The sequence below is a fragment of the Bos taurus genome, chromosome X (genome assembly GCF_002263795.3).
Source record: "Bos taurus isolate L1 Dominette 01449 registration number 42190680 breed Hereford chromosome X, ARS-UCD2.0, whole genome shotgun sequence".
In the NCBI taxonomy this organism is placed as follows: Eukaryota; Metazoa; Chordata; class Mammalia; order Artiodactyla; family Bovidae; genus Bos; species Bos taurus.
Window position 1 is genome coordinate 129,107,682 of NC_037357.1, and position 23,241 is coordinate 129,130,922.

Sequence of the window (23,241 nt, forward strand, 5' to 3'; positions counted from 1 at the left end):
TAGGTTGTTACAGAGCCCCGTGTTGAGTTCCCTGAGTCATACAGCAAATGGCCATCCAATAAATAAAACATTTTTAAATGAAAGCTAGGTCATATAGGTAGTTCTAAAAGACTGTATAAACCATGATTTAGCCAGAACCTAATACTGGATTACTTCAGATGTTAGGAGGAAGACAAAAATGCCCTTTAATCTTAGAGCATACCTGACTCTTTATGAATCTTATATTGCCTTTTTTGGCCCTCTCTTAAGCATATCTGTATTTTCATGTTGTTCCAAATCCTCCATCCCTTCCCAGTTAAAGCTCTGACTCTCTAAGTCCTTCAGTGAAACTGAGATAATATTAAAACAGTCTGATTGAACTAATTCACACTAACGTGAAAATGGCTTCTTAATCCTTCCAAAGGAATTTGAATTATTAAAATATAGCTTTGATAAGCTAATTGAATTTTCAGTATCAATATTTCAGGCACATTAAGCAAGTAGAAAATTCAATTAATATTTGGTGAGGTATTTGGAGTGATTGGAAATGACTTAGATATCACCACTGCCTTAGGAATTGCCATCCATAATCTCTTCTCTCCCGATAATAGAGATGTTAAAATTTCTCCAATAATATCTACTTCCCATAATAATAATAGGTATATCTAGAGAGGGCTTTTTAAATGGTCATGGTCATATATTTATATCAAAGACTGGTATATGATGGCTTCTTTCAGAAGATAAAAATAAACACTTTTGAAATGTTTGTGTTTTGGTTTTACCTTTTGAAATTAGTCTTTTGGGCTTTGTTTTGTATCTTCCTGGTGGAGCCAATGGGGAGAAATCGTTTGTAGACTCTGAAAAGAAAACACTTTGTCCTTTATGCTCCCTCTCATTCTGCTCCACCAATAAATAAAGAAAAAAATGGGAAGGGAAGGATAAAAGAAGCGAAGACAACCCACATATCACAAGTAATTATTCATCCTAGATCCTGACATAGAATGAAAGCTTTAAAAAGAGGCTTGTCTCTATGTCTTGCAGTAAAAATGAATATTAGCATGAAAGGATCTTATCTGAAAAAGCAGCACAAGATTAACCTTAAAGCTAAAAGGAAATAGAATCAAGTTTCATGTGATCATAAAAATATACTGGACACAATTACAAACCTGGTCTTCTAGTCAATGAATACCTGATTCTTGAAATAAATGGTTTTAGAGACAGCAATGTAAGGAGTAGCTTGACATGATGGTTATGAAATCTAAATTGTATTATTGATTCATAGTCCAGTGAGTCCACGCTCACTTTGTACTTGATGACAGGACAACCTGTTCTTTGACAAAATGGTGACATGTGTCCTAAGTCTTTTCTAAGTCCTGCTGGAGGTCACTGATCCAGAAGAAATAGAAAATGATTCTGGCTCATCTTTTAAAGATTCCTTTGTTTCATCCAAGCATTCTCATTGATTGAATCTCATTACTATGCCTGCACTGATGTCTCGTAAACCATGCCTGTCTTCCTCATTCTCTTTTCTGGCCTGTTTGGCTCAGACCCTTCTTTGAACGAGGCTGAGTTGAAAGAGAAGTTTGAGTTTCTACTTCACTTTTGTTTTCACTTCTCGAGGATCAGAATTTTCCCAAAACCATTTATTTTTTAAAGGAGAAACATCCTTCAGGAGTTGTTCCGTTCGTAAAACTGATGGCAACAATCTGATGTTAAGCACAGCTTCAGTCAGAGAATTCCATTAATGAATGAGGTGCTTAATTTGTTCATTCATTTGTTCACAAAGATTTATTAAGCCCCTACATATGCCAAGTACTAGATTAATTGCTAGACGGAAAGCAGTGGGCCAGAGAGACAGTCTCACATCTTAGGAGCCTTAGCAGAGACAGAAAGACAGAGCTTTAACAATAATTAGGAGATTGAGGATGTTATTTTTTTCCTTCTTCTTTTAAAAATTGAAGTATAGTTGATTGCATTTCAGGTGTACAGCAAAATTATCCAAATATATATATAGAGAGATAGATATGAAAAACACATTTTTCAGTTCATTTTCCATTATAGGTTATTATAAGATGCTGAGTATATTTCCCTGTGCTAAACAGTAGGTCCTTGTTTTTTATCTATTTTATATATACTTGTGTGTATCTGTTAATCCCAAACTCCTAATTTATCCCTTCTTCCCTTTCCCCTTTGGTAACCATAGTCAAAGTCAAGTCGCTCAGTGGTGTCCAACTCTTTGCAACCCTGTGGACTGTAACCTACCAGGCTCCTCCATCCATGGGATTCTCCAGGCAAGAATACTGGAGTGGGTTGCCATTTCCTTCTCCAGGTGATCTTCCCAACCCAGGAATCGAACCCAGGTCTCCCACATTGCAGGCAGACACTTTACCCTCTGAGCCACCAGGGAAGGTTAAGGATGTTATAAAGTGAAAAGTGCATGTATCATCAGGGTGTACATAGTAAAGGCCTTTTTGAAGAACGCGTTTAAGCAGAGACCAGAAGGATCAGTAAAAATGGCAAATGCTAAAAGTGTGGAGGGGTTATGCAGAAAGAACAGCTTATATGAATACTTTGAGGCAAAAGAGAATATGACCCATTTGTATGCTTAGTCGCTCAGTCGTGTCCGACTCTCTGCGACCCCAGGGACTGTAGCCTCCCAGGCTCCTCTGTCCATGGGATTCTCTAGGCAAGAATACTGGAGTGGGTTGGTGGGTTTCCATGCCCACCTATTTACAGAAAAGCAATTCTTTATGGCCAGCACATGGAGAATGAGGTCAAGAGTGCAAGTGTGAGATTTTGGAGATAGGTGTGATTCGTATCATGGGGGACCTTGTAGTCATGCCAAGGAGTTGGTCTTTTTCCATAGGGGCCATGACAATATTTTTTTTTTTTTTTTGAGAAGGGAATGGCAATCCACTCCAGTATTCTTGCCTGGAGAATCCCATGGACAGAGGAACCTGGCAGCTTATAGTCCGTAGAGTCGCACAGGATCATACATGACTGAAGCATGGCATGAGAAATTTTTAAGTTGGGAAGTAACATTTTAATTTCCAAATTATCTCTCTGGCTGTAATTGTAAAAACAGATCTGAGAATTGTGAGGTTGTATGTAAGGAATCCAGTTATGAAGTTATCACAAACCTTTGGTTCTAGAAACATAGTAGCCTAAGATAGCAGAAAAAAAAAAATTCTTGCTATAAATTGCTAGATGTTCTGAAAAGAAAAAATAACTAAGTATGTGTAGTCATAAGAAATACAGATGACAGAAGTAAAGAAGCTAAAATCCCAGAGAACACAGCACGTGCGCCAGCACTGTGTGTCTATTTGAGTTGATAATACTTGGTCATTTGCAAGCTTGGGTTTAATACCTAGGAAGGGACAAAGGTGTTGTCCTGAGCATGACTGAGGTGACAAGTTGGAACTAAGATCTCAGAGGGCTGCATCCTCAATGAAAAGGCGAAATAGGAAAAAAGTCCACCCATCAGCAGAGGGATGCAAGATGAAACCTTGAGCTCCTGTTTTTCTTAAGCTCGCCTTGAGAAAGGGTGCTCTCATTTGAGAGTTTTATCTCCTGGCCTTCACCTCACACAGATTTAAGGTTCATGTTTATACTACTATCTTGGACCAAGAACACCCAGGAAACTAAACACAAAATGCTTCTGAGAAATGTCCCCATACCACAGTGGTAAAGAATCCCCTGCAATGCAGGAGACACAACATATGCAGGTTTGATCCCTGGGTCGGGAAGATCCCCTGGAGGAGGGCATGGCAACCACTCCAGTACTCTTGCCTGGAAAATTCCATGGACAGAGGAGCCTGGAGGGCTACAGTCCGTGGGGTCGCAAGAGTCAGACATGACTGAGCACACGTGCACGCAGTTTATTATGGATGAGAATCATTGGTGATAACAATCCACGTATTTAAACTGGAAAGAACTCAGAAAAAGGAATATGATATTAGTACGTACAAATAGCATAAAAGAAGAAACAAACTTAGGACTTTTCTAGTTGTCCGGTGGCTAAGACTCTGCATTCCAATGCAGAGGGCCCAGGTTTAATCCCTGAAGTGACTTAGCACACACGCATGTTAACCAGGTAAGACTTTTTTTTCACCTTTTAAAAAATTGTGACATAATTTACACACTGTAAAATTCACCCATTGAAATTGTACAACTTAGTAGGTTTTAGCATATCCACAAGGTTATACAGCTCTTGTTGTTGTGTCCAACTCTTTTGTGACCCCATGGACTGTAGCCCACCAGAGGCTCCTCTTTCCATGGAATTCTCCAGGCAAGAATACTGAGTAGGTTGCCATTTCCTTCTCCAGCGTATCTTCCCGACCCAGGGATTGAACCTGCCTTTCCTACATTGGCAAGCGGATTCTTTACCACTGAGCCACAGGAGAAGCCCATACAACTCTTACCATTATCTAATTCCAGAGCTCCAGAAAGAACCTCTGTGTATCTGTTTGCGATCACACTCCATTCCCTGTCTCCCCCCAACCCAGGGCAACCACAAATTTACTTTCTGTCTCTGTGAATTTGCTAATTCTGAACATTTAATACAAGTGAATCATATAATGTACGGCCTTTTGTATCTGACTTCTTTCATTTAGCATAATGCTTCAAGATTCATCCATGTTGTAGCACATATCAGTACTCCATTCCTTTTTATTGCCGAGTAATATTCCATTGTGCGGAAATGCCACATTTTGTTTACCCATTCCTCAGTTGATGGACACTTGGGTTATTTTCACTTTTTGATGATTATGAGTAATGCTTCTATAAACATTTGTGCATAAAGTTTTGTGTGAACACATGCTTTTTATTTTCTTTAATATGTTCTTAGGAGTACAATTGTTGGGTCATATGATAACTCTACGTTTAGCATTTTAAGGAAACTGCCTAGAAAGATGGTACTGATGAACCTACTCTCAGGGCAGCAGTGGAGACACAGAGAGATACCAGACTGGCAGACATAAGGCAGAGGAAAGAGAGGGTGGGACGAATGAAGAAAGTAGCGTGGAAACATACACTGCTGCTGCTAAGTCGCTTCAGTCGTGTCCGACTCTGTGCGACCCCATAGACGGCCCCCCACCAGGCACCCCCATCCCTGGGATTCTCCAGGCAAGAACACTGGAGTGGGTTGCCATTTCCTTCTCCAGGAAACATACACTACCAGATGTAAAGTAGATCACCAATGGGAATTTGCTGTATGACTCAGGGAACACAAACCAGAGCTTTGTGAGGGGTGGGATGGAATGGGAGGTGGGAGGGAGGCTTAAGAGGGAGGGAACATAAGTATACCTATGGCTGATACATGTTGATGTATGGCAGAAACCAGCACAATATTGTAAAGCAATTATCCTTCAATTAAAAGTAAATACATTTAAAAAAGGAAAACTACCAAACTGTTTCCACAGCAGCTGCACCATTTTACCTGGGTGTAGGTATGTGTACGTGCATAAGGGAAGGAGAAATGGAGGGAGAGGAATACTTATATCAGGTACGTGACAGTGGCCAAAAAGAAAAGCAGTGCCATTCGAGTCAGAACAGCACGAATAAAACCCCAAAGATGAAACAATTGTATTTTGCACTGAAGGACATAGAAATTGTTTGGTATTGCTGAAGCAAAAAATTGCAAGGCAGGAGGTCAGAGGATTTAGAGATTTAAGACAAGCAAGATTGTTACCACCTGTTATGTCACCTCGGGCAATTCAGGTAACATCTCTGAGCTCTGGTTTATTCATCTGAAAAGTGGGATTAACATTTCTTATCCTGTCAGCTTCCCAGGATTATAAGAATCAAATGGCAAAGAGGCTACAAAAGTGCTCATAGGATTGAGGCTGTAGTAATAGCAGAAAGCTATTAATAGCTCCAACATAAGCATAACAAGGTTGATGTCCAGGCGCAGCCTCAGTGTAGCTCATATAGTTTTGATCTCCAACAAGGTCATAAATTCCTCCTGTTTTTAACTTCCTAAGTGAAAAACACTGATACACACCAACCATACTTCAGAAAGCAATTCATGCTGCATGTCCTTCTGACAGTGGGTAAGCATCAGAAATAATTATTTATCAATTTACATCAACTTTACAATCTGTTGAATCATTCTTTTGTGAAGAACTAATATGTAATTTTTCTACCTCAGTTGTTCCACAGTACTTCATTTAGTGTTAAATACAGCAGCACTCTAATAAGCGAACCCCAAATCTCAGAGGTTTAATACAATAATCACTTACTATTTGTTTACATAGTAATACAAGATGCTCAGGCTTCACTGGTGTCTCAGATGGTAAAGAATCTGCCTGAAATGCAGGAGACCTGGGTTTGATCCCTGGATCAGGAAGATCCCCTGGAGGACGGCATGGCAACTCACTCCAGTGTTCTTGCCTGGGAAATCCCATGGACAGAGGGGCCTGGTAGGCTACAGTCCATGGGGTCGTAAAGAGTCAGACACGACTGAACAACACACACACACACACACACAAGATGGTCAACCAGGGTATGCGAAGATGGGAACACCTGAGAAGGCTCTGATCCCATTCAGTCATTCTGGGACCTAAGATATAGTTCTTTCTTGCTGGGAGCTTCCAGTATCATAAGAAAAATGAGACGTAACAATAAATAATGTCGAATAAGTATATGAGCCGCCACATGATGTTGGGGCCTGGGAGACTGCAATGGAAGGAGCGGGTCCAAGGCTCGGAGTGGTCTGTGATGAATTCCTGTCTAAAGATGAATGCCTTACATGGTGGAGAGGTATTCCATGAAGGAGACCTAACATGAGCAAAATTTTGGAGATGGGAGAAGTTGTGCGATTTCAAATGAGACAAACATTTCTCAGTTTTTAGAAGTCGGCCGTGGTTGTGTAAGATGTTAACATGAGGGGAAGCTGGGTTAAGTATATTCAGGAATTCTCTGTACTAGTCTGCAACTCTTATGTAAATATAAAATATTTTAAAAGTTTTAAATAATTGTGTGTGCATGGGGGTGGGGGGGGTTGTATGTGCCTGTGAGGAAGGCCATGAAGGACACAATTAGGACGGAGGAAATGGGAGAATCATAGTTGTCCTGTTACAACTGAGGCAATTGACACAAAGAGCAACTGTGTGTCCAAAGTCATACGGCCACTTAGAAGCAAAACTGTGACTAGCCCACTCTACTATTTCTTGCATAGAATGAAACAAACTTGAAAATGAGCTTGAAAATGGGAGAGATCCGTGAATAGAAAGTATTTGCAACCAAATACAATGTCAGTAAATTTGTGCTCCTTGTGGCTTCAGACTGTACAAGTTAAGTCATGGGAAGCAAACTTCCAAAAATGATGGATGTCAAATTTAACAAGTTAAGAATTAAAATATGCTCTTCCTCATAAATAACCTACATGATGATTTTCTTCACCATATGTGACTAATGTTCTGATTTTAATCAGCAGCATATTGCATAGCGAATGCTTACCTGTGAACTGGCCCATTAACATTAATTGGTAAACATGGTTGTATTTTTAGAATGTAATTGCAACATTTATTAATGAAGGGATGAAACAGCCTCTTATAGTTTCATGTCTGCCAATGGGAATTTCATAAGGGCATTGGATACTATTATTAGAAGGTCCAGGGTGGAGCCCTGACACTGCATTCTAAATTATGTTATTTTCATAGTTTCTTGAATGGAGATGGGGATGATAGACATTGGGAAAAGTTACTGTAAATATGCAGCAAGGAAAAATATGTGTGTATATATATATATATGTATGTATTTATGTATTTAAAATTATACATACATACTATATATTTGATCTGTACATTTGATCATCCTTTGTTTGAATCAATTCAGTTTAGTTCAGTCGCTCAGTCATGTCCAACTCTTTGCAACCCCATGGACTGCAGCACACCAGGCCTCCCTGTCCATCACCAACTCCTGGAGTTTACTCAAACTCATGTCCATTGAGTCAGTGATGCCATCCAACCATCTCATCCTCTTTTGTCTCCTTCTCCTCCTGCCTTCAATCTTTCCCAGCATCAGGGTCTTTTCCAGTGAGTCAGTTCTTTGCATCAAGGGGCCAAAGTATTGGAGTTTCAGCTTCAGCATCAGTCCTTCCAATGAATATTCAGGACTGATCTCCTTTAGGATGGACTGGTTGGATCTCCTTGCAGTCCAAGGGACTCTCAAGAGTCTTCTCCAACACCACAGTTCAAAAGCATCAATTCTTCGACACTCAGCTTTCTTTATATTCCAATTCTCACATCCATACATGACTACTGGGAAAACCATAGCCTTGACTAGACGGACCTTTGTTGGCAAAGTAACATCTCTGCTTTTTAATATGCTGTCTAGGTTGGTCATAGCTTTTCTTCCAAGGAGCAAGCGTCTTTTAATTTCATGGCTGCAGTCACCATCTGCAGTGATTTTGGAGCCCCCCAAAGATAAACTCTCTCACTGTTTCCACTGTTTCCCCATCTATTTGCCATGAAGTGATGGGATTGGATGCCATGATCTTAGTTTTCTGAACATTGAATTTTAAGTCAACTTTTGAATAGTCACTAAAAATGTTAACAATAATAATTTATTTCATATATTTATATAATAACTATCACATATAGAACTTTTTATATGCCAGGTACAGTTTAAGCCATTCAGATGCACCAACTCATTAAAGTACAGGGAATGCCTGATATACAAGTAATTACCCTATCAGTTCAGTTCAGTTCAGTCGCTCAGTCATGTCCGACTCTTTGCGACCCCATGAATCGCAACACGCCAGGCCTCCCTGTCCATCACCAACTCCCAGAGTTCACTCAGACTCACATCCATCGAGTCAGTGATGCCATCCAGCCATCTCATCCTCTGTCATCCCCTTCTCATTACCCTATAGACGACCTCGTTCCCAGTGCACAGGACCCTACACAAGACCATTAGATGACCACTTGCCATGGAAAGAAAGCCACTGGGAAATAAATGGTAAATTTTCTCCAGATTCATGTCTTAGAAGAATAAAAAACATAGGTAATGGCTTCCCAGGTGGCGCAGTAGTAAAGAATCCACCTGCCCGTGCAGGAGATGCAAGAGACTCGGGTTCTATCCCTGCATCAGGAAGATCCCCTGGAGGAGGAAATGAAAACCCAGTTCAGTATTCTTGCCTGGAAAATTCCATGGACAGAGGAGCCTGGTTAGCTACTGTCCATGGGATCAGCTAAGAGTGGAACATGATTGAGTGACTAACACACACACACACACACACACAGGGAAGTTTAGGAGGCCTGATTAGGATGAAGCTCATAGGTTACTGTGCTGCTGCCATGCCCCTTCCCATCCCTGCATCCCCTGCAGGCACACACACCACATCCCTGTATAAATCTCCTTGTCCTCCAAAGCTGCCTAAATGTTTCCCTTCAGCTATGTATGCTTGAAGACTTGCCAATAAGAAATTTACCTGTAATAGCAAGAATTCTCTTAAAAATACTTGCCCAGCCTAAGTACTAATCAAATTAAAATTCCTGTGGATTCATTCAAGGGAAATTATCCTTCTTCCTGCTTGGTAGAAGAATGTTTGCTAGAGGGGCTAATTCCCATAAACAAGACAGTAAAAGGAAATAATAAGTGAGTGAGGGTGATGGGGAGTAAGATGTCCTAGCATACAACAGAATATTACTCAGCCATGAAAAAACCAAAATAATGCCATTTGCAGCAACACAAATGGACCTAGAGATTGATGTACTGAATGAAGTGAAGCAGACAGAAAAGGACAAATATCATATGATATCACTTGTATGTGTACTCTAAAGAAATGGTACAGATGAACTTATTAACAAAACAGAAATAGAGTCACAGATGTAGAAAACAAATTCGTGGTTATAGAGGGGTAAGGGGGATAGGAGATTGGGATTGACATATACACACTCATATATATAAAATAAATAACCAGCAAGAACCTACTATATAGCACGGGGAATTCTGCTTACTAGTCTGTAATGACTTATATGAAAAAAAGAATCTAAAAAAGAGTGGATATATCTGCTTCACTTTACACGTGAAACTAACACAGCATTGTAAATCAACTATATTCCAATAAAAAAGTTTTGTTAAAAAATTTGAAATCAGATAAAAGTAAGATAAATGCAATAAAAAACAAAAAATAGGCTTCTCAAGAAAGACCTCACCAAGATGAGACTTGTGGTTGGTAGAGAGCAAGCCTTGTGCATACTGGGGAAAGAAAGTTTTCAGGCAAAGGGAGTAAGACAGGAGTTGGTTTAGCGTACAGGTAAGTTAGACTGTGGCAAGCAACGACAAGAATCTTGTAGGAGAGGCTTGTGGTTCTATCAAAGTAGCAATGCATAGGTGGAACTGGTTGTTTTTGTTGAAGGATCAGATGTGAGGTGTGAGAGAAAGAAGAATCACCAATAACACCAAGATGGTTGACCTGAGAAACCGGAACCATTAAGTTACTATTGTCTGAGATGTGGTAAGAGAAGGTGTTGGGGGAAAGCTCAGGAGCCCAGCTGTGTACATGGAGTGTTTGAGATGTCAGTTATTCAAGGGGAAACTGAGGAAAGAGTGGAACAGGAGAGCAACAATAACTATAAAATTATGTGCAATCTTAAAAACTTGCAGGAGTATCAGGATATCCCAAGGAAAGTTGCTTTTCCTTATATATTATCAAACCAATGGAATACGAGCATTTGGAGATTGTGTATGACAGTCTTGAATAGTCTACTAAAGATGAGCTGAAAGCTTCACGAAGACAAAGGCAAGAAAGTGAAGATAGACAAGCATCAGAAACAAACTTCAACCATTTTAAATATTGCTCTGAAAGAAAAAAAACTTAATCCCTGTCTTGCATGTTCCCTCTGCACGCCATGGACTCCTGTGCTACCCACTTTCCAGAATTCATACTCATGCCACTAGCTTCTGGGGCTCCCTCATCTCCCAGGAAACCAGTATTTTTTTTGTAACATTGTTTCTATGGATGATTTTAAACGATGCCCACTTCACTTGCAAATACCACACTGCCTGGATTTTAAAAGTAAAAGCATCCCTGACTAGGTGATTCAGCTCACATCTCAAATTGTCTGGGCTCCTTTACTTGCAGTTTTCTCCGCATATAGCTGCCGGTCATCCTTAGAGGGCATGTGTGTGCTGCAAAGAGAAAGGTGACGGGGCTTCCCCATCTGGCTTTAGAGGTTAGACTGTCATTCACAGCAACTCCCCACCTTCTGGGAATAGAATGCTCTGCTGTTGCTAGATTTAGTGACAGCTCAAAGTCCTACACCGCCCCCCCACCCAATCATACTGTCTCCAAACTTCTTCTTTTCCATTAATGAATTAATTAGAATTTTGTTTGGGGAGAATGTTGTGACACCTCTTGAGATAATTGGAGACGTCCTGGGGAGTTGCAGAGCCAGAGTCAGAAATCACTTCTCTGAGCTATTTTCATGTGAAAACGGAGGAAACTGACACAAGAAAACTATGCAACTGGGGAAAAAAAGGGTCTCTAACCCAGAAGCTGAGTGAAAGGACAGATACTTAATGATACAGAATGATCAACCCAGTTCTGATGATCAGCTGAACAAGTTGAGATGCAGGTTCTGGTCTCAGAGTTGTTTGTGGGGTGAACACATAGACACAGGATCCAAGAAATATGCAATTGCCTTGCCCTGAATATGTAAGTGCTAAGAAGGCACAGTAGGAAAGCCCCCGATTTTCTGGTAGAAATGATGGAAGGATCGTTATTATCAACCTAGTGCTGCTTCACTTCTTCTCAAATGTAAATATGGATCTCCATTATTCATGGCAGTCTATTAGGGCTTAGATTTAACTCCCTGCACCTCCAGTCCAGCACCAGCCAGAACCCCTTATAGAATGAATAATTGCTAAACTGGAACATGATTTGCAACGTTGTAGACTTAGTTTGATGGCTTCTGGCAAATGTCAAAAATGTTAACAATTTAGATTGTTTTGAGAGTTTATTTTGCTCTGACCTCCACCTTGTACTTGGTCTACCAGATTTTCAGTCTAGGCCAAAAATCGAATAACATAAGTCATGCAGTGAAGCTAATTTTGATACTAAGGGGGAAGGGAAAGGGTACCATGATTTAAACTCAGAGTTAGCCCCCAAAGTCATTCATTAGATATAAAATCCATGAGTTAACATAATCAGAAGCTCAGCTCACTTCTAATGCTGGCAAAACTCCCACTTCCTGCCCTATTCCCCTCTGCTACAGGACTGGCTATTCATACCTTTAGCCTGGGAGCTGGTTAAATGAAAGAAGAGACTGAGGCATGTTGTATAGTCATCAAATAACATCTAAAAGGAGATAAGAACTCAAAATAATAATTTCACAGTTGAAAAAAATTTTTAGTGTCCTCCAATCCACCCCCTCGGAGAAGGCAATGGCACCCCACTCCAGTACTCTTGCCTGGAAAATCCCATGGACGGAGGAGCCTGGTAGGCTGCAGTCCATGGGGTCGCTAAGAGTCGGACACGACTGAGCGACTTCACTTTCACTTTTCACTTTCATGCATTGGAGAAGGAAATGGCAACCCACTCCAGTGTTCTTGCCTGGAGAATCCCAGGGATTGGGGAGCCTGGTGGGCTGCCGTCTATGGGGTCGCACAGAGTTGGACACGACTGAAGCGACTTAGCAGCAGCAATCCACCCCCTTATTTTACAGATGAGAAAGTAAAGTTGAGAGAGGCAGAGCGACTTGTCTAAGATATAAAAGCTGGTTAGATGGAATGCAACTAAGCAATAGAAAGGAAGGAACTATTGATATCTGCAACAAGGTGGATGGATCTCCAGGGAATTGTACTGAGTGAAAGAAGTCAATCCTCAAAGGTTATATACTATGTAATTTCATATATAGGACTTTCTTCAAATGACAAAATTATAGAGCTGAAGAAGAGATTAGTGGTTGTCAGGAGATGAGGGCAGTAAGTAGGTGTTGCTATAAAAGGTCATGGGGAAATCCTTGTGGTGACGGAAATATTCTGTAGTTTGACTGCATCATTATCGTCAGCATCCTTATGATATTGTACTATAGTTTTACAAGATTTTATTAGTGGTAGAAACTGGGTAAAGGGTATATAAAGGATATGTGAGATTTCTCTGTGTCATTTCTTAAAAGTACTTATGAAAATGCAGTTATTTCCAAAATTAAAATTTTAATTTAAAAAAGCACAATTCAAAGCAGCACTGCTACACTTACAACCATTCATGAAAATGTTTTCTGAATCTTGATTAGGTGATAATTGCAATCTTGCCTGGAGAATCCCAGGGACGGGGGAGCCTGGTGGGCTGCTGTCTCTGGGGTCACACAGAGTTGGACACAACTGAAGTGACTTAGCAGCAGCAGCAGCAGCAATCTTGTATAGATTTGTCAGTCTTCTCAAACTATATACTTAATATCTGGGCATTTATTTTATGCAAATTATATCTCAGTAAAAAAAGAAATACAACTATGCAGCATGATTGTTGCTCCAACATTTGGACTTGAAAGGAAAGTTGTACAAACCTTTCATGAAAAGATATTTTCCTCTGACTTGTCTTCTCATTCAGGACCAGTAGATATCCTATTTACATACTACCACCACTTCTTTAAAAAAGAAAAAGCAAATCAGAGACAGAGCAGGGACTGCAGCATGGATAGTATGACTCTTCATAGAGAGTGCACAATCTAGGGCCAGAATGAGATATCTCAAAAATGGCCTCAATTCATGAGTTACACTCTACAGGGTTATGGATTCTGAGTAAAAGAATGGTGAAGTGGCTCCGGGATTAAAAAAAAAAAAAAAGGCAGAATGATGCAATGTAAATATAAGGCCAGATGTGAGTAACTAGCTACAGAAATAGACTTTTTGGTGGGTCTGAAGTTTGAGACTGCTAAGAGGGCAATTTGCAAGTGAAATTGACTTGAAAAAAATCACCTTCACTTCAACCAGGCTTGCCACTATGTTAGTTGCCATTACCAATTATTTGCACCAATGGCTTGGGTAGACATGTGGTCAGAGGCACTAGAGTAGCCAGGAGAACGAGAATAGAGAGATCTGAAAGGACATGAAGGAGTTTTACCTCACTCAGGTGATCTTGCCAGGGGTCTGTAAGCCACGGAAGATTGCCCCTTTGCCTGGACAGCTGCTGGATCCCCTGCTCTATGTGTCACATGTCGCCATCTGTAGGCAGTGTCTCCTTTTCCCCCTGCACCTCACATCACCACCTCTTCATGACAGCTGTGCCAGAATCACTGTTGCAATTCAAACAAAAAGGTGCTGGTAGGGTGATCAATTTATTTTGGTTTGCCTAACACTGGTTCAGTTTTAGTATTGAGTATTCTATGTCCAGAAAGCCCATGTAATCCTAGGCATTTCAGGGACAGCTGGTTACCCTAGGAGTTGGTCAAGGCTGAAGGTCACCAGAGAAAGTTACTTGTCACTAAAAGGTTTCCCACCATGTCATTTAAGCTGACGAACTCACCCCAGTCCAAGCTTAGAAACTTGATTTTTATTCCCCACACTGAAAGTAGATCCATCTCGTGGGAAGACTCACATCCTTTATTGAAACTGACACAAAAATCCAAATACCACTGGAAAGCTGACCTGGCAGATCAGGGCATTCTCTCCTCATAGGGAAGCTTCATGCAAAGACAAATGATTGACAGAAATTTTTCAGGTGAGCAGAGAATCAGACGAAGGGGCCTAAACTTTATGATCCATGACAGATTATGCTGAAACAGAGAGAAAAGGGCTGGAGTTCAGGGACAGATACACGTACCCAAGGACACACACACGCACATGTACCCCAACTGAAAGGAAAGTTTCACTGAACAGTTCTCACCTTTGCAACACATAATACAATCAGATATTTTCTATTTTATTCTATTCTATTTGATTTTTTAAATATTGGTAGTTTAAAATAAATAAATAAATATTGGTAGTTTTAAAATGTCCAAGAAGCACTATGATGGTGGGCTTCCCCACTGGCTCAGTGGATAAAGAATCCATATGATCAGACCTGACATTCATATGATCATAGCCTGCCTCCAAACAGGTTAAGTAACAATGGATTGGGTTTCTGCCACTTAAATGGCATTAACTTTCCCACTCAGCCTCCATGTATGCTCCGGTCATTGTGACTGAACTTGTGTGTCGAACTCTGCTGTCTGACATTTCAGATGCAAGTTTCCCCCCTAGCTTTACCCCTGTACATTCTCTGTGTGTGATTGTGTGTATGTGTGTGTTGTTAGATTAATGCTCATTGAAACACATTCTTTCCAGCTTCCTGGGGAGTATCTCACTCTTGCTCCCAAGGCACATCCTACAATAGATAACTCATTTTCTAGAACTTGACAATTAACAAAATACATTGCTATATGATATTACTTGTGGTGGTTTAATCGCTAAGTCATGCGTGATTCCTGTGACCCCATGGACTGTAACCCACCAGGCTCCTCTGTCCACGGGATTCTCCGGGTAAGAATAATGGAGTGGGTTTCCATTTCCTTCTCTAGGGAATCCTCCTAACCCAGGAATTGAACCTGGGTCTCCTGCATTGCAGGCAGATTTCTTACCAACTGAGCTATGAGGAAAGCACATATGTTATTACTTGAGTATTCATGAAATAGATAAATCAAGTATTATTGGCTGCAAATTTTACAGATACAGAAACTACAGCTTAAAAAGAGTAAGTGATTTTCCCAAAGAGCATAGCCAGTAAATGATAGAAATTCTCTCCACTCATAGGATCAGTGCTAAGATCTCAGGCAGAAGGCTTGATAAGACTTTGTATTATTTCACCTCCCAGTGGGTGTCCTGGCACCCACTTCTGTACACCCTCTTCACCTTTCTCTGAAGAATACACCCTTGCATATCACAACCTTGTTCTGAGGAGGGACCAAGGAGAAGCCTACGTGTGTGTATTCTCATGTTCCAGACTCTGCTTCCGTGTCTATCATCCTCTTCATTATCTTGCCTTGATCTCCTCTCCTTTCTTCCTCTATCCCACTTCATCATCTGGTACACTACCTCAGTTCTCTCCCTCTTCCCCCTCATTGGTCTCTTTCTTTCTATTTTATAAAGTCTTTTCTCATCAATCTGCTTTATTTCTGGAACCATGGTCAGGAGCAGCACTTTCTGGTTCCAAAGATGGTTCAAGCTCACCACAGACCATCGTTGATCTATAATTTATGTGTCAAGGGCCACATGGAATTAACATGTCCCAGAAATAAGAAATGCTGGGCTTAATAATGGCCAGCCACGATGGCAGGCAAACCATTTTGTAAATTATCCTGGCATACTCTCTCCCTCACCTATAATCTCATCTGTGATACCTGGTTATATTCACTGCTTTCCAAGTTTCTTTTGCTTTGGACCTTCAGATTTCTAGTTTTCTCCATCAGTCATGTCCAACTCTTTGCGACCCCATGGACTGTATATAGCCCACCAGGCTCCTCCATCCATGGAATTTTCTAGCAAGAGTACTGATGAGTGGGTTGCCATTTCCTTCTCCAGGGGATCTTCCCAACCCAGGGATCGAACCCAGGTCTCCCACATTATGGGCAGACACTTTATCGTTTGAGCCACCAGGTAATCCCTGAGGAGAGTTTGTTACTGCCCATTCCACCACCACTTCCAGGAGGTTAAAAAAAAAAAAACAAAAAAACCTGATGTTCACCTCCTATGGTTAACTGAATACTTCCTAGAATTTAATTTTTGAAAATTCTTCTCTGCTTACCACCCTGGCTTTATAGTACCACAGTGTGCCTCCAGTTAACTTGAGGAGAAAGAAGAAATCTACAAATGAATATTAGCTTTAGTATATAAAATCGTAGGGCATTTTCAGAGGAGAAGAAAAGTGTCATCAAGTCAAATTGTATTAATAGTTTGTGACTTCAAATTGGTTAGGAACCACTGTTTCAGGGAACTGTTACTATAACATTTGCAGACTAGGGAATATTGCATAGTGAATTTGAACATATATTCATAATAATTAATAATAAAATTTAGAAGTATACGTGTGGAAATACATAGCTGAGTACTAATATATATGGAGTTCTTTTGAGGGGTGAGAAACTTGATCGTGTGCACATTTACATTGTTAAGGGATTGATTGATTGATAACGTTTTTAATGCCTGAAGCATTAAAAAAAAAAAAATGTACCCCAAAGCTCTTACATGCTGGCAAAGTAATGCTGAAAATTTTCCAATCAAGGCTTCAACAGTACGTGAACCGAGAGCTTCCAGGTGTTCAAGCTGGATTTAGAAAAGGCAGAGGAACCAGAGATCAAATTGCCAACATCCCCCGGATCATAGAAAAAGCAAGAGAGTTCCACAAAAACATATATTGCTGCTTTATTGGCTACGCCAAAGCCTTTGACTGTGTGGATCACAACAGACTGTGGGAAATTCTTAAAGAGATGGAAATACCAGACCACCTTACCTGCCTCCTGAGAAATCTGTGTGCAGGTTAAGAAGTAACAAAACTGAACATGGAAGAACAGACTGGTTCCAAATTGGGAAAGGAGCACGTCAAGGCTGTATATTGTCACCCTGCTTATTTAACTTATATGCAGAGTACATCATGAGACATGCTGGGCTGGAGGAAGCACAAGCTGGAATCAGGATTGCCGGGAGAAATATCAATAACCTCAGATTTGCATATGACACCACCCTTATGGCAGAAAGTGAAGAGGAACTGAGGAGCCTCTTGATGAAAGTGAAAGAAGAGAGTGAAAAAGCTGGCTTAAAGCTCAACATTCAAAAAACTAAGATCATGACATCTGGTCCCATCACTTCATGGCAAATAGATGGGAAAACAATGGAAACAGCAAGAGACTTTATTTTCTTGGGCTCCAAAATCACTGCAGATGGTGACTGCAGACATGAAATTAAAAGACCCTTGCTTCTTGGAAGAAAAGCATTTTCATGCTATGGCCCTGGGTTCATTCCCTGCTTGGGGAACTAAGATCTGGCAAGCCATGCAGTGTTGCCAAAACAAAAGAAAAACATTGATGGTAAATTCCAATTTGAGAACTACTGTAAAATGAAATGAGTTAATATATTTGTGTCTCCTGGCATATATAAGATGCTCAGTAAATGGAAGTTATGATTCTTTTCCTCTGTGGAAGAAAAAGATTTATAAAAAGAATTTTCATTCACCTCTTAAAATAGTGAAAGATAGGATAGTAATCATCCTACATCCTGCAGTCTTCAGTCTTTTTTTTCCCCTCTATTCTCTTCAATTGAGCTTCCCTAGTAGCTCAGAGGGTAAAGCGTCTGCCTACAATGCGGGAGACCCAGGTTTGATCCCTGGGCTGGGAAGATCCCCTGGAGAAGGAAATGGCAACCCACTCCAGTACTCTTGCCTGGAAAATCCCATGGATGGATAAGCCTGGTAGGCTACGATCTATGGAGTCGTAAAGAGTCAGACACGACTGAGCAACTTCACTTCATTCTCTTCAAACCAAACCTGTTTGGCTTCTTTAATTTTTCTCATACAGTTTACATCCTTGCTAACATTTGGGTATATACTGGCTCCTGATTCTGGTAAGGCAGAAGTGAGTAGTTTATAGAAGATTCATCCTGGACCCGCCACTAAATAGAGTATAAACTTAGGCAAGCCTCTTTAATTCTTTAATCTTCTTATCTATTAAATAAAAAGTGGATAATTGTAGAGAGGAGTAAAATGGGAAAGTATGTAAAAGTGATTTGTTTAGCACCAATGGCTCTCTAACATTTAGTAAGAATTGATATGATATTACCATTGATTTAATGGAATTTTCAACTCTAGAAGTGTATTCATAGCTATAGTAATGCTTTCTTAAAATACTGTTCAGAAACCTTATTTGCCTTGTAGTCCTCTTTCATAAAAACATATAATAATCATGTAAACCTCCTTTGGACATTTTAAAAATCACTTAGGCTCTTTTCCTGTAAGAGGCAGAGAAATAGTTTTAAGTAAAAATGTGCACATAGGCTTTACTTAAGATCATTATACTGTTAAATAATTTAATAGAAAGTTTAATTGAAATACAGAGTGCTGCAATTCATGGGGTTGCACAGAGTCAGACACGACTGAGCGACTGAACTGAACTGAACTGACTGAATAGTCATAATTCATAAAGACAAATTTTACTTTTTCCCACTTAAGGGTGATACAAGCATTTGATTGATTTTAAATACATTCTTAAACAAAAATGTATCTTATTAACAAATTAAATTCAGAAATTATATAAATATTTGATTTGGTGATTGAAGAGACAAACCATGGATTAATATTGAACAATGTGTTATGGTATTTAAAACTGTTAAGAATCATTTAAATGGCGTGATATTTAGAATGCTTGCATTTTGTATTTAAATACTCAATTGGCTTATTTGTATAATTTGAAGGTTTGCGGCTAAGGACATCAAGTAGAGGTAGCCATTGCTTTTTGCAGTTGTAAGTGTGCAAGTAATACCTGGCAGGTGTGGAAGGTCTTCATTTTCAATGAATGAAAAGTGACAGTTAAGCAATTTTCACCACTTAATTTTTCACACTGTGTTTGAGAGTCCTGGAGTAATCTTCATGTGCAAATTGAGAATTTGGACCAAATAGATGCAGCTCATGGCTCTGATGGAGGTCATCTTTAGGCTTACCCACAGAATTGTTATCCTTTCTATGTTCTTCACAAACCAGTTTTCAACATCAGTATGCTTTATAAATCCTGCCTTACCCATCAGTCCATTATTACACCAGCTTAAATTAGCTTAACGATAGTTGACTCAGGATAGTTTGAAACTTTGGTTGTTGTTATGTCCAACTCTTTGCAAGCCCATGGACTGCAGCATGCAACTCCCCTGTCCCTCATTTCCCTGTCTCCCATTTGCTCTTCTTATTCTGTTTCCTTGGATAGAAATTCTTTCATTTGCTGCTTTTGTTGTCTCCCCTTCATCACTGACTTTTGTTAAATGTAGAAATTTGGGCTTCAAGACTTAACTTTGTAATCAAGATCTCTTCATAGATGAGAGATGCGATAGTGACTTATATTTTCAGTGCATTTAAAGTAAGACTAGTGGATGGACAGCTGAACTGCCAGGCACTGAACCTCACCAGTTTGTCCCCCATGATTGATTTTCCTGTCCCTCAGGGGTACCACTTTATTCTTTCATTCAAGCTGCCACAAGAGACTGATAGACCTTCCCCTTTGCTAGTGTGCGGCTCAGTTCATGCAGGGCTAATCTCTGACTACTCGTGCTGTTGCCTTACACTAAGTAACCTGTAGGAGCCAGCACCTTTCTGCACCCGGGATCATGGACGCATAGGAAGGAGGATTTCTTAGCGTCATTCTCTCCTTTTGATATGGGCCTCTCTTCCAAGTATCTGGGTCTGCCATTTCCTTTTTCAGTATAATTCTCTTGGTTTTCCACGTTTCAGAGCTTTCTCAGAGTTTCTGATTTGCCAATGTTCTTTTTGTTTGTTTTTGTGATTGACTATGCATTCATTAGTTTGTCCTATGTTTTCTATCATTTCTAGAGATTTTATTAAGGAGGGGGATGCTATGTGTTCAGTACCGAATTCTGAAACAGAATTAATCATTACTTTTTTCCTACTAGGATTATTACATTTTATTTATATTATTTATATTTATAAATATTATTTATATTTATATTATATAATATTTAATAGTGTATAATAGCTGATATGAAAGTAAGAGTCAATAGAAAATGTTTTGCAGAAGGAGTCTATCTGTTGCATCAAAAGAGGCGTATTAATCATTTTTTCAAACGCCAATATAACACAAGAAGTCATTCCCCTTTCAGGTCACAAGCTAATGCTTCTGCTAACAAATTAATGTAATGAGTTAATGCTACCAGTACAGTAAGAACTACTTAATTGTCATAATTAATTGAAGCTAAACATAATCATTGCATAATCAAGCAATGATGTTGTTTCATTGATTTTTCATGGTGCTTTCTCATTCCCTGAACTTAATGATAAGACTGAGCAATTCGCAGGGTGCCTCTCCGCACTTAGTTCCAATTAGCCAAATTTAAATTCTGTCATGAGTCATGCACCTTGTTTCTTTAGTTATATTTCTCCAGTATGATCCAGAACTCAGGGATATGTACCCATTAATTAAGAAAATCATATTTAATTGCCAAAATATACTTCTCAATCATTTTAATCTTGTCATTTATTATAAAATATTTGGTGAATACAAATCAGTATGTGTATCATGTAAAATATTAATAGAATCAGCTCCTGTGTACCAATCACCAAGCTAAGAAATGTAACATAGCCAAACTTTGAAGCCTTTTACTTGTCCTTTCTTGACTCCTCTCTTATTCCTCCAGGGTAGTCATTATCCAGATTTAGCATTTGTATTGTTATGTTGTTTCTCTTTAAGATTTTTGCGGCACATGTGGACATATTAATACATATGCATTCTAAAAATTCAAAGAGTTAAACTGGTTTTTAAACTTCCTATAAATGGTATTCCTCTGCCATTCACTTTTTTTGTTTAGTATTGTTTCTATGATTAATCCATGTTGATAAGTTTAGTACTAGGTTGTTAATTTTCCCTGCTGCGGAGAGTTCCGTTCTATTATTATTCCAAAATGTACTTAACCTTTCTCCTAAAACAGGCATTTATATTATTTTTAGTGTTGTTGCTGTTCTTGGTTTTTTCTTTGTCTGTGGTTTGTTTCTGTTATAAAATGTAGCTAAAAACATTTTCGTTTATGTCTCCTATGTGCACATAGGAGAGATTCTCTAGGGTAACAGCAAGAAGTAGAATATCTGGGTTGTAGGTTACACTATTTTAAAAATTACTGAATAGTGCCAAATTTTCTCAAAGTACTTATTTATAATTCTACTAGGCATCTATAAGATTTCCCCTCACTCATATGCACACTACTTGGTATTGTCAGACTTTAAAATGTTTTGCCTGTCTTAGTAAGCTTGAGCTACCGTAACAGAATACCATAGGCTGGGTGGCTTAAGCAACAAAAACTTCTTTTCTCATAATTCTAGAGCCTGAACCAATGTCAGGTTACCAGCATAGTTGGGTTCTAATGAAGTCACTCTTCCTGGCGTATGTCTTCTCACTGTGTCCTCACTAGGCAGAGAGAGGAGGGAAAAAGAGAGAGAGAACGTTCTTCGTGTATTTTCTTATAAGAACACTGCATGCTTAGTCATTGAGTCATGTCCTGACTTTTGTGACCCCATGGACTGTATCCCGCCAGGCTCCTCTGTTCATGGGATTCTCCAGGCAGGAATACTGGAGTGGGTTGTCATTTCCTCCTCCAGGGGATCTTCCCAACCCAGGGATCAAACCCACATCTTCTGCATTGCAGGCAGATTCTTTACCTGCTGAGCCATCTGGGAAGCCCCATAAGAACACTAATCCTGTGGAACTAGGGTCCCACCCTTATGATGTCATTTAATCTTAATCTTAATTACTTCCTTACTCCGTATGCAGTCACACTGTGGCATCAGCATATATATTTTGGAGAAGACAGTTCAGTCTATAGCACTGGTGAACTGTAAGGACATCTCACTGTAGTTTTTCTTAAAATTTCCACAATATATAATGAGATCAAGCGTGTTCTTCTAAGTTTATTGGTCACTGAGGTTTCTTCTTTCTGTAAATGTCCTTTGATCATACTTCCTTAGTTTGCTTATCTTTGTATGGACTTAAACAGAATTTTCCTAGAGGAGGAAATGGCAACCTACTCCAGTATTCTTGCCTGGGAAATCCCATGGACAGAGGGGCTTGGCAGGCTACAGTCCATTGGGTCACATAGGGTTGGACATGACTGAAGTGACTGAGCACATACACAATTTTATATCTTTATATGAATCTTTAAATGAATTTTTATAATTTCTTAATGTATTTTGGGTAATAATTTTGTTGATGTTCTAAGTTTCAAATATTTTCTCCTATTTTGTGGCTTATATTTTCACTTTCTTTATGGTATATTTTGATTACCAAAGGTTCTTTATTTTTTTTTAATGTAGTCACATTTATCAGTTGTTTGTTTCATTAACAGTTTATACTTTTATATGTAGTTTATAAAACTCTTTTCCACCCAGTGCTCATAAAGATAGTCTCTTATTTTTCTTCTAGAAATTTTGAAGTTTTGCTTTCCTCACTTAACTTTTTAAACTACCTGAAACTGATTGTGTGAATGATCTGTAATTAGGATCCTTTTATTTCTTTGTAGATTAATTAATTAGTCAGACCACTGTTCATTGTGAAGCCTATCCATTTTCCCCTGATCTGAAAT